This window comes from Aotus nancymaae, unplaced genomic scaffold (assembly GCF_030222135.1).
Source record: "Aotus nancymaae isolate 86718 unplaced genomic scaffold, 86718_ANA_hifiasm-v0.15.2.pri h1tg000098l, whole genome shotgun sequence".
In the NCBI taxonomy this organism is placed as follows: domain Eukaryota; kingdom Metazoa; phylum Chordata; class Mammalia; order Primates; family Aotidae; genus Aotus; species Aotus nancymaae.
Window position 1 is genome coordinate 968,786 of NW_026988513.1, and position 12,394 is coordinate 981,179.

The following is a 12,394-nucleotide window of genomic DNA, read 5'->3' on the forward strand; positions in this document are numbered from 1 at the left end:
GCTCTGCTACCTAGGCTGAAGGTAGTGGGGTAGTGGTGTGATCAAGGCTCTCTGCAGCCTAGACCTTCTGGGCTCAAGCAATCCTCCCACTTTAGCCTCCCAAGTAACTGGAACTACAGGAGTCCCACCATGCCCAGCACTTTGGGAGGCTGAGGTGGGAGGATTGCTTGAGACCAGGAATTCAAGACCAGCCTGGGCAACATAGTGAGACCTCCATCTCTACAGGAAAAAAAAAAATTGCTGATTGTGGTGGCCTTGGCCTTCCAAATGCTGGGATTCCAGGCGTGAGCCGGCATACCCACCCAGGTCCTCTGTTTCTCTGGAATATTTCTAGTCTACTGTAAGCAATCCCAATATATTTTCTAATAGCTGCTCAAGTAGTTGGGTGATTCTGATCATTTCACAAGGAATCCAGAAGTAGTGCATTTTCACCCTATGATGAAAGATAGGTTGGATCCCATGGGTTGGAGGAGAGGCTCCTGCACCCAGCTCCCTCCTACACTCACCCCTCAGGCTTCTCTGTGCTCAGGCTTCCCGTTCACAGTCCTGATTTATGCTGGGAGTTGGGTTCCCACGAGTCTTCCTCCAGGGTGACGCATTCTCCAACAGTAGCTGAAGAATGTAAGAGGTAAGTTATTTCAAAAATGTATCATTCCACTGTATCGTTTATCTGAATACAGAATATTCCAACACAGGCTGAAATGCTCAGCTGGTCAAAACAGCCTCACCCTTCATAGAATTAATATAAGACAGGGGCAGATGGGGTGTCCTGGCGCCTGTTTAATCATTAACTAAGGCTCTCTGTGTTTGGGGAGGTGGGGAAGATGTCACTCTTTTGGACAAAAAGTACAATGGGGCTTTCCAGGGGCTGGGGCAAGGGGGGTTGGCAGTCTGCGTTTAGTGGGTGCACAGTTTCAATTTGGGAAGATGAGAAGATGAGAAGGTTCTGGAGATGGATGGATGGTGGCGATGGCTGCCCAGCATGTGAGAGCGGTAATGCCACCGAATCGTACACTTAAAAATGGCTGAGTGGGCACATTTTATGCTATGCGTATTTTACCACAATACACATACCGATGAAAAAAGAGATGGCTTTCTTCTGTGGGGTGGGACGGCAGCTGTGATCCCTGGCTTGTTCATGGGAAAACAGCACCCATGGAGATGGAGGACCAGGGAAGGGTTTCCCTCTTGCCATCTTTGTCAGCCTGTGTGTCTCACTTCCCTGGGATCCCGGGAGCACAGGGTGCCTGCTGCCGACTTCTCCTTGTGCTCTGCATACCCAGGGCGGGGTGGGGAGGGTTGCCGACACACGTAATTTTTTAAGGGCCAATCAGGTAAGGTCAGTTAGTGAGTCAGCGGGGTGGGACACTGGGTAGGGGGGTCCTTGTGTTTCACAGGTAACAACAGCCCTGCCTGTTGATATAGATGGAAACATTTTCCAAAGCATTGCAATGGCTAAATTATACACATTGTTGCTAAACTGGGTAAAGAGGCCCCGAGTTTGGGGTTTCTCAGTCCATGCATACATACATTATTTTAGTTTCTTAGCAACGTCACAAAGATGGCATTATTGCCATGGTTTGGTGAAGAAGCGGGTTCAGAGAGAGGAAAGCGGAGTGGATGTCGGAGCTGGGGAGCCCCGTGTTCCCATTCCTGCTCCTAGTGATTGGACTCCACCTGATGAAACCAGACCTTCTGATTTCAGCTTTGTCCCCACCAAATGGTAGGTGCTGTCCTTGCCAGCAAGACTGAGGCAAGGGAAAGGACAGACAAACAGAGGTAATCATGTTTGCCTTGAAAGGTGCTTATAAGGATGAGAAATCATGCTTAAAGCACCAAGTACAGTTCGCAGAACTTCACAGGTCCTCAGCAGGTAGGACCTGGATCCATGAAAACAAGTTGTAAGTTATATTCTGATCAGGATCTTTTCAGTACTGCAAAACATCTGGATATGGGGAGAACATTGTGTCAACACGGTTTAAATCTTCCTACCTGGGAACACCTGGAGGGTTTAGCCCTGTGCAGGGTGAACGTAGGCTCAGTGAAGTCTTTTGGGTCACGTAGTAGTTAAAAGAGCTGGCAATGACTCTGGCCTTGACATTCAGCCATGATTTCTACTGCAATGTGGCAGCCACAGAAGCGCTCTTCTCTCTTCTTCTGTGGCAGCCGAGACGTGAGTGGACGGAATACACGCATGGCTGGATGCTCTGTGAATGTGTGAGCCTCTGAGACATATGGTTTCAACATCGAAACCCTACCCTGACATTGAAAGTAGGCCTGCTCTCTCTGTTGGCCCATCAGAGCGATTTTCTGACCATCTTTCTGGTGTGCTGGATGTCAGCCAGCCAGCCGAGGCACGGGGAGCTGGGCCTGGGACTCTCTCGGTCTCACATAAGGAAAAGCATTCTGCACTCCTTGTCCTTGTTCAAGTCCAGCTGCCTGCTCTGGAAGAGGAACCACAGGCCTCCCAGCTCCCTGGCTCTGAGACCTGGGTTCTTACAAGCATTTTACCTAGGGACCCTCAAATTACAAGACAAAGTTAAATATATCTGCACAGAACTTCCCCAGGCCTGCTTTGATGCCTACACGCATATACCGTCATGGTTGTCATGTATGCGTCCTTTCTCCATCTTTCTTCCCCTCGGCATCTCCGACCTGGTTCACACACGTGAAAGAGCATTCCAGCAAAGCTCAGCCGGTGGCTGTGGGTGAGAGGCCTGGAGAGCCAGCACAGGGGCCCAGCAGAACCAGTGCCCGCAGCGGGAGCTGAGGCTGGAACACAGCTGAGCACAGCACTGGCCAAGGTGTGTTTCTCACACCAACTGCAGGGAAATGAGCCGTTCCTCTCAGAAAAAAGAAGACACTCCCATGATCCAGTAGGTTTGGGAAAGGATGATTTTAAGCCCACCTTCTTTGGGGAGATACTTCTTTCAGGCTAGATTATTGATGGTCGTGGGATGGCTGTGGGCCGCAGAGGCTCTGAGAAGACCAATCCAGCTAAGTGTTTGACCGACAAAGGGCAGCTCACCGTAGGGGTCCACGATTCGTGTCTGCTAGGCCTTGCTGTGTGCGTCACCTGGCATCTGAGGCGCCAACACTTATACTACAGCACCTTCTGCCCTCCAGGGTCTGAGGGCGAGATGAGATCAGGCCTGCAGACACAGGGGACAGCAGCCTGGGGCGGGGGCTGGCGTGAGCGGGGAGCCACCCAGCCCTCCCTCCTTTCCTTCGGCCTTTGTCTGTTCATTTATTTTGTAAATTGCCATCACTAAGGTCTGTTATTTTTGGCTTAAAAATTCTTGCTCTATCAAGAAGTAGACATAAATGAGTTAATTTCTCAAAGCCATGGCCAACAAACGTATACATTAACAAACAAAGCGTGACGGTCATCAACCAGCTATCCTGAGCCTAATTCACTGCCTATTTGGATCCATTATCCCCAAAAGTAGGTTTTGTCCAAATGAACAGTCTAGCAGCTACCTACAGACAAACCGAATAAAACAGATAACTACCAGACCTACTGTGTGCCTTGCAGACAATGGGAAAAATCCATCACTTCTGTAAAATAGATCTAAAAATACTACTCGCTCCGTACCGAAAGCTCATGCACGTCGTCAGAGGGTTACGTGGGCTCCCGCGGCCTGGTTTCAGTGCGACCTATTATCACCACATAACTCCTAATAATGTTCCCAAATAATCCTCCCTGGTCTGTATGGAGCACTTCCTCCCACAACTTCCCTTGGTTTGCTTTCCTCGGTTTTATGCGATGCTGACCACCCAAGTGCCTGGAATCCTGCCTCAGCAACCCAGAAGAACGGACTTAGGACAATTTTGAGGTCTCTTATTTTTATAAAGGGCACAGTCGGTACTGAGAGGAGAGCCAAATTATTTCCTTTTTTAAGCAAACCTTCATTTCTTCCAGACCACTGAAAGCTGTTCTTTAAAAAGAGGTTATTTATTTGGCAGTATCTGTAATACCTTGGTGTGTCTATTTTTAAGTGGTGTGTAAGTGGCTTTATATAGGTCAGCTTCCCCCGTTCTTGAAAGTCTGGGCACTCTTGTGGTCATAACGGTGGTTCGGGCTCTGGATCGTCAGGTCGCTGTTTCTGAAACAATAGCCACCACAGTCCATCTGAGGTGTGTTTGGGGAGCAGAGTCCACAGTGCGTAATAAAAGCAGACACAGGAAATAAACCTGCAGGCCCTTCCTTATGGTTTTCACTTGTGGGGTTTGCTGAAAGTCAAAGTGCTCACATACTTTAAGTCATCTGTAGGCTACTTTTAAGACTGAATACAGTGCAAGTAACATATGACGTAGTTATACTGTACTGCCGTTATTTATATTTTTTATTGTACTGTATATTTGAAAACAAAGTCTCTGAAAACATGGCGTGCTCTTTAGCCAACTGTCTGTGTCTGCAAGCGCAGCCAGAGAATGTCAGATATCCTCGTGCCTACCTATTGTGCGGTTTTCAAAAGAGCATTAGGGTATGTGTGCCGTTTCGGCACGTGGGGAGACATCCAGCTAGCAGAGGCGCATTTTGGAAGCGCCGGCCATGATTTGGGAGTGGGGGCCCGGAGGATTGCTGTGTTCGGGGCAAGTGCCCCCATGGCTGCAGGTGAATGCCACATGGATCTGCAGAGACAGCCTGGCCGTTGGCTGCAGTGACATGAAAGCTGCACCTGAAAGGGGGGAATTTAACAGTCCCTGTCCCTGGCTGCTCTCGAATCCCGCCCACACCATGGTCATTACAGGCGTCCCTTAGCATCTGGGGAACTGGTTCCCAGACCCCAGAGGATACCAAAATCCTAACATGCTCAAGTTCTGAAATGTCACATTGCAGACAACCTAAGCACATTCCCCCACATACTTTAAATCACCTCTAGACTACCTTTAGGACCGAATACAGTGCAAACAACATGTGAATAGTCGTATTGTTATTTGTATTTTTTTATTGTTGTATTGTTATTTTTTAATTTTTTTTTTTGAGGTGGGTTCTCACTCTGTCACCCAGGCTGTAGTGCAGTGGCAGGATCTCGGCTCACTGCAACCTCTGCCTCCCAGGCTCAAGTGATCCTCCCATCTCAGCCTCCTGAGCAACTGGGACTACAGGCACGCACCACCATGCTTGGCTAATATATATATATATATATATATTTTTTTTTTTTTTTCTTTTTTTTTTTTTGTAGAGATGGGGTTTCACCATGCTGCCCAGGCTAGTCTTGTATCGGGCTCAAGCCATCTCCCTGCTTTGGCCTCCCAAAGTGCTGGGATTACAGGGGTGAATCACTGCACCTGGCTTGTATTGTTATTTTTGATTGTTTTGTTTTTTCAAATAATTTGATCTGTGGTTGGTTAGCTCTGTGGATGCAGAACCACAGATAAGAAGGGCCGACTGTATTAATGTAAGTTAAATCTGTTACCATTTTTATGAGAGACAACTGCTGTGCCGGGACATGAAATTTGAATTTCCAGGTACATTTCATTGTTCAAGGATTCTCAAGATATTCTAATGGACTATTTCCAGCTTTCCTAAGATGGCATCATTGGTGAACGAAGCAGGATATTGGCCCAGGAAAAGACTGTCAAGGAACAACTTCTGTCCTGATTTAGGTCATTCTCTGGGCAGTGACGTCTCACTGGAACTGGAGGGTGTTTGGCTGTGGAACTCTGAGACTAGGAAAAGCGTGCTCGGCATTTGGCAGCTTTTGTGTGGCTGACTTTGGGAATGATACATGCAGAGGCGTGTGTCCCACTCACATGTGCTGCTCTGCTCTGTGCTCCCTGCCCCGGCGCACTTGGGGTCCCTGGGATGAGGGACAGGACGAGCTAGGGTGTACAGTGTTCAGCACAAGGGCCAGTAATCATATATGTCGCCGTAATTATTACTATTGTGAGGACCACATGGTGTCTTCTTATGCAGGCATCTATCCTTGGATCTGCTTTGGAATAAAAGTCTTTGCTAATCTCATTTAAGAATAATGATTCAAAATCCTTATCAAAATAGCAGCAAAGAGAACCTAGCAGCTTATTAGGAGAATAATGGACCGTAACTCAGTGGCTTTTTTTTTTTTGAGGAAGGCAGGATTGGCTCAAAGTAGGAAATACATTAATCACATTCAACATATTAATAGAATATAAGAGAAAAATAATTTAGTTATTCCACAGATTCTAAAAAGACATTTATCAAGATGTGTTATTCTTTTTTTTTTTTTTGCATAATGGAGAATTTCAAACAAATACAGAAGTAGATGGATAGTAAATGAACCGCCATGCACCCCCTGCACAGCTCAAACTATGGCGAATCTCATGACTCTATACTCCTCGCCATCCTTCCCCATATACTCTTCCAAACCAAATCCTAAACAGCAGATCATTTCATCCATCAGTAATTTAGTACATATCTCTTCAAGGTGAAGAGAACAGAAAACATAAAACAACCGTGATGACATTATCACACCAAAAATACTTAACAGTACTTCCTTAATGTCATCGAATACCTAATATGTGTTCAAAGTTCTCATTGTCTCCTGAATACTTTTTTGACATCATGTTGATTTGAATCAGGATCCCAATTAGGCTGCACATTGCAGTTGGTTGACATGTTTTAAGTGTCCTTTAACATAGAGGGACCTCCCTCCATCTTTCAGTTTTCCCCACTTGGAAGAGATGTGTTGAAAGACCTGGGCTGTGTGTCCTGTAGAGTTTCCCAGCGTCTGTGTTTTGCACTATGCTCCCTGTGTGTAGTGTATTAAATAGACTGTTCTTCTGTCTTCTGCATTTCCGGAAGTTGGTAGTTAGATCTACAGGCTTGATGAGATCCAACTTTGAGATTTTTATGCAAAATTACTTTTTAGGTTGTGTGTGCTTTTCCATCAGGAGATACCTGATGCCTGGCTGACTCTTTGTTTGCAATGTTAGCAGCTATTTTTTTTGTTCATGTTTAGCTCCATTAATTCATTAATGTTATTTGTTCTGCATACAATCTCTTAAAATAGAAATAGATACATCCTTAGCATGATATAAAAGCATATTTCAATCCCAAAGACAGTATTATACCTGAAAATGCAGAAGCACTTGATTCATTGACATTAAAGAAAGGACTAAGACGAGTATATACACTTTCACGAATATCGTGTAGCACTGTTCTAGACAACAGTCAATATAACACGCTAGAAGAAATGAGGTGTATAAAAATTTAAAAGGAGAAGGTAAACTATCATCATTCGAAACTTCTATGGTAGTTATTTTATTCTAGCAGATTTTCTTGGGTTTCCCAGGAAATTACAAACAGTAACATATTTTAGCAAGTTGGCTGGAATCAAAATTTTCACCCTGTAGCCATTAGCTTTTTTGTAGACAAATGAAATCTAGTTAGTCTAAGACATAATGAAATAAATATTCTATATACTATAGAAAAATCATGAAAAGGCCTCCTAGTAGTAAACTTAATCAGAAATGTGCAGGTATCTATATAGAAGCACATCAAATGCCACGGAAGTAATCCAAATAGGACTTAGTCAAGAACAAACAATAATAAACTAAAACCAAAACCAACCAACCAACCAGACAAATAAACCCCAAACCCCCAGAACAACAAGAAAAAACCCACATACCGTGTTACTGTATAACGCTCCATATCATTAACAGGTTGATTTTCTATAGGTTAAAGTTTTCTATATAATTGTTTTGGATGTAGACGGTTAATGCCAAAGCTCTTATGGGAAGATAAATGAGCAAGCAGAGACAGGAAAGTTCTAGAAAAAAAGGAATAATAGGAAAGGGGACTATCTGTGCCAGATATTAGACACATATTAAGCTATTATAATTAACACTGAGTTTCTGATGTGGAGAGAAAGCTCAATGGAACAGTCTATAAAGTTCAAGAACATTCAAATACCTATTAGAATTTTGTATACATACTAAAAATATGACAAATGCAAAAAGACTAAAAGAAAATGGATACAGTTCATCCTCAGTATCTGGGGGATTGGGTCCAGGACCTCCACAGGTACCAAAATCTGCAGATACTCAAATCCCTGATATAAAATGGTGTGATGCGTACATATAACTTATGCACATCTTCCTGTATACTTTAAATCATCTCTGGGTTACTTAGGATAGCTAATACAATGTAAACGCTATGTAAATAGTTGTTACACTATATCATTTTTACTTGTATCATTTTTTAATTGTTGTGTTGTTTTTTATTGTTTCTTTTCTAAATATTTTCCATCTGTGGTTGGTTCAGTCTGCAGATGTGGAACCCATGGAGGGATGACTGGATGTAAAAGAAAGAACCTTCCACAAGGCAGAAAACAAACAAAACCGTAAAGTCCCCCAAATACCTAAGGCTCAAAAGGGAAAGAAATGCTTCGACTTGGACTGCACAGGGGTCTAATGCTCTTGATGTGTAGAGTTCTTAAAAATTACGAAGGAAAGAGCCCAGTAGAAACATGGGCAAAGAGGGTGAAATGAGAGTTGAAAGAAAAGCAGCAGCAATGCCTCTAAAGCCTAAGAAAAGATGCTCAACCTCATAGCATTAGAAATACAACTTGGCCAAGTGCAATGGCTCACACCTGTAATCCCAGCACTTTGCGAGGCTGAGGTTGCAGTGAGCCGAGATCGCACCACCAGTCCACCCTGGTGACAGAGAGAGACTCTGTCTCAAAAAAAGGAAAGAAAGAAAACTCAAAACTTCAATGAGTTTTTTTTTTTCATTTATCAGATTAACAAAGATTAAATAGGTGATAAAATATCATAAGTAGCTGGGTGCGGTTGCTCACGCCTGAAATCCCAGCACTTTGGGAGGTCTAGGCGGGTGGATCATGAGGTCAGGAGTTCAAGACCAGCCTGGCCAATGTGGTGAAATCCGGTCTCTACTTAAAATACAAAAATTAGCTGGGTGTGATGGTGGGGTCCTGTAATCCCAGCTGCTTGGAAGACTGAGGCAGCAAATTGCTTGAACCTGTGAGGCAGAGGTTGCAGTGAGCCGAGATTGTGCCACTGCACTCCAGCCTGGGTGACAGAGCAAGACTCCATCTCAAAAAAAAAAAAAAAAGAAAAAAGAAAAAAATCATAAGTATTAGGAAAGACAGGCACATTCACACACAGTCAGCTTAAGTGAGAACCGGCGTCAATATCTGTGCAGGACAATTAGACAATCCCTATCCATAATAAAAAAGCACATGCCCTTTGACATAGCAATCCCACTTTAGGACTATGTCTTGCAGGTAAAATTTCACAAGAATGTGCAACATTGCTCATAATAGGAGAAGTCTGAGAACAACTTAAATGGTCAGCAGTGGGTGGCAGGTTAAATAGATTATGGCAAATCCACACGGGGATTCTACACAGCCACGAAAAAGAACAAGACAGTTCTAAATGTACTGATATAGACTGAACTCCAAGCCACGGTGCTAAGTGAAAAGAACAAGTAATACTGTGCTATCATATGGAAAAAAAAATAGAAGCTATGTACACACCTATACTATGTATGCATAAAATTTCTTTAAAAAGCTGTCTGGGGTTTGGTGAACACATAGCAGTCTCTAACACAAATTTTATAAAGCTGAGGCAAGGCACTGGGTACAGATAATGATCAGAATATTTCAAGGGCGAGTTTTAAAAGAACCAAAACCAGATGAAACTGATTATCTCTCACAATACCCAGCTAGAAAGACTGGGCCAGGATCTTCAAGGAAGTTTGTTGCAATCAGGGCCCAGTAATTTTATTATCAGGGTATCACTGATTACTGATCCCAGGAGGCCACCTGAGATAGCGTGATTACCCTGCAGGAGCTGAGGCCCCACCAAGAATGCAGCAGGTGCCCAGGCTTCCTGCTGTGGGGACGAGTGCTTAACTGGTAGCTGATTGGTTCAGGAGGTGGCAGGCTGGCTCCCCAAAAGGTGATGTCAAGAGTTTTATTCTTAGGGGCTCTGTGTGGATTCACATGAGCCCTTGGTCACATGGGACTCTGGGCAGGGGAGTTGTTTGGGGTGGATGGTTAGAACAGATCTTGGTGCTGTTGCCTTCTCTGTGCCTAGACTTCCATCCCAGCTCTACAGTCATCCACTTACTCAAGGAGGGTGAGTATCAGGTCTGTCTACCTGATACCAAACCAGGCGCGTTCTGCCTGCATGCAGTAAGCCAATCACTGTGACAGTGGGCTTTGCAAAAGAGAAAGGGTTTATCCATGAGGAGGCAGGAGAACAGGTTTCGAATCTGCATCCCCAAAAGTTGGGTTAGAGATATGTATGGCCTAAAGAAACAGGGGATCTGAGGTGTGGGGAAAGGTGACTGAGGGTGAGGGAAAGTGAGGTAATTGGTGATCTGCACATACACAGTCAAGTTTCATGGCTCTTCATAGGCTGCATGTTCAGAAATTGGTGGTGTTAGCATGATCTGAGAGGGCAGTTTTTGGCCCTGTGATTTCAAAAAGTCACCTCTCCCTAGTTGAAAGGTTGGTGATCTCAACTGCTTTAAACTGGACAGGACCTGCCCCTAGTTCTTAAAAAATAACTTTATGCGACTCTTATTATAGTGATCCACTGTCAGAGATGTTATCTATAAGGAAGCTAGAGACAGTTTAGGTAGAAGCTTTTGGCTCTGTAACTTTCAGCTACATAGGTTAAAAAGTTGACAAGAAGCAAGTGATTAGAAGCATGCAAGGCAGGTGAAATTTGACGGGCTTAATCAGGTTAGCCTTTGGTTTCATGCCCAAAGCCATTCATTCACTCAACACTCCCATGGCTTGCCACGAGCTGGGACTAGGAGAAGTGGGAGATGCTCTTGCTTCCTGGACTTGACAGTCTAATGGGAGAGAGACAGATACACAAGCAGACACACATCATGTGGGCAATTCCTGCCATGCTAGAGGGAAAAGATGGCACAGCATAGGAACCCCAAGAAGCTCAGGAATCTGATTGTCTGAGGGACCACATTTGATGGTTTGCAGGGAAACCATCTGTCCAGGACAGTAAGGAAGCTCTTTTAGGAAAGATTGTTTAATATAAGAATAAAGGGTCCTGCATGTTGGAATTAAGATCCTCATAAGCAGAAAACTCCTTAGATGCCTCAACATCCGGGAAACATGGCAGATGCCCTGCTCCTAATTTCTCATCCAAAGCTGTCCCTTAACTTCCTCAAAAGACAACATCGGTCCTGGCTGCCCTCCAGAAGAGCCATCCCAAGGCGTTATCTAGGCATCAGTGTCTTCACCAGGGCAACGCGGAACATCTCCGCAGAATACCTGGTGGCTGCAGCGGCTGATATGGAATGTGTGCCTGCTTTCCATCAGATTCCCAAAGCAGAGCCCCCGGAGGCTTTGGCCCGTGCCCCTGAGGCTCCCTTTCATGAGGAAGAAAGGCTTTGCAAAGCCAACACCACTATTGGAGAGAAAGTGGAGGGTGTGTTTTAGAAGTACTGTCTTTACTTTGGGAGGCTGAGGCGGTGGATCACGAGGTCAAGAGATCGAAACCATCCTGGCCAACGTGGTAAAACCCCGTCTCTACTAAAAATACAAAAATTAGCCATGCGTGATGATGTGCGCCTGTAGTCCCAGCTACTTGGGAGGCTGAGGCAGGAGAATCCCTTGTACCTAGGAGGCAGAGGTTGCATTAAGCTGAGATATCGCCATTGCACTCCAGCCTAGTGACAGAGCAAGAGTCCATCTCAGAAAAAAAAGTAGCTCACAGCTGTATAGAGTGAGCTCAAGTGCTGGGTCCCTGTGATTACGAAGTGAAGGGAAACTTAGCCTCCAGGATGTGAGAGCTCCATGGAAGGCAGTAGCCCAGAATAAAACAGGTATCAGCACAGAAAACCCACCATCACCCAGAAAAGGGAAGAAATATGCCACAACCGTCACTCTCCCTGCGAATGACTTCTTTGCACACCTCCATCCCATCTCCTGACTCAATCTCCCATTCTCTCATAGCTGGGGAGGTCTCCATTGTCATTTGTATTGGGAGGTTAACTTGAAAGCTATTCTGAGGATCCCAGCTCCCTTTCACTGTAACCTACATCTGCATCCTTTGCTTTGCAGTAGGAGTTGAGAGAGGTTATCTATTTTTATCTACTAAGTCAAGAAAAGCTAATTTAATTCCTGGCAAGTTCACAATAAAAAAAATATATATACTTGCTCTTGGTGGCATTGTAAGTGGTTAAAAGCTTTTCGGGAAGTTCTTTGGAATACGTCAAGTCTTGAAAATGATTATACCAGTGGACCCAATCATCTTGCTCACGGAAATTCATTCAAAGGAAATAATTAAGTGGAAAAAAAAACCCGTCTACACTTGTTGCACCCAAATGCCCAGCAATAAAGGAATGACAAAAGAAATCCCAGCACATTCTCTGAACCGAACAGAAATGGAGCGTTTGGAACTAGAATTGTGC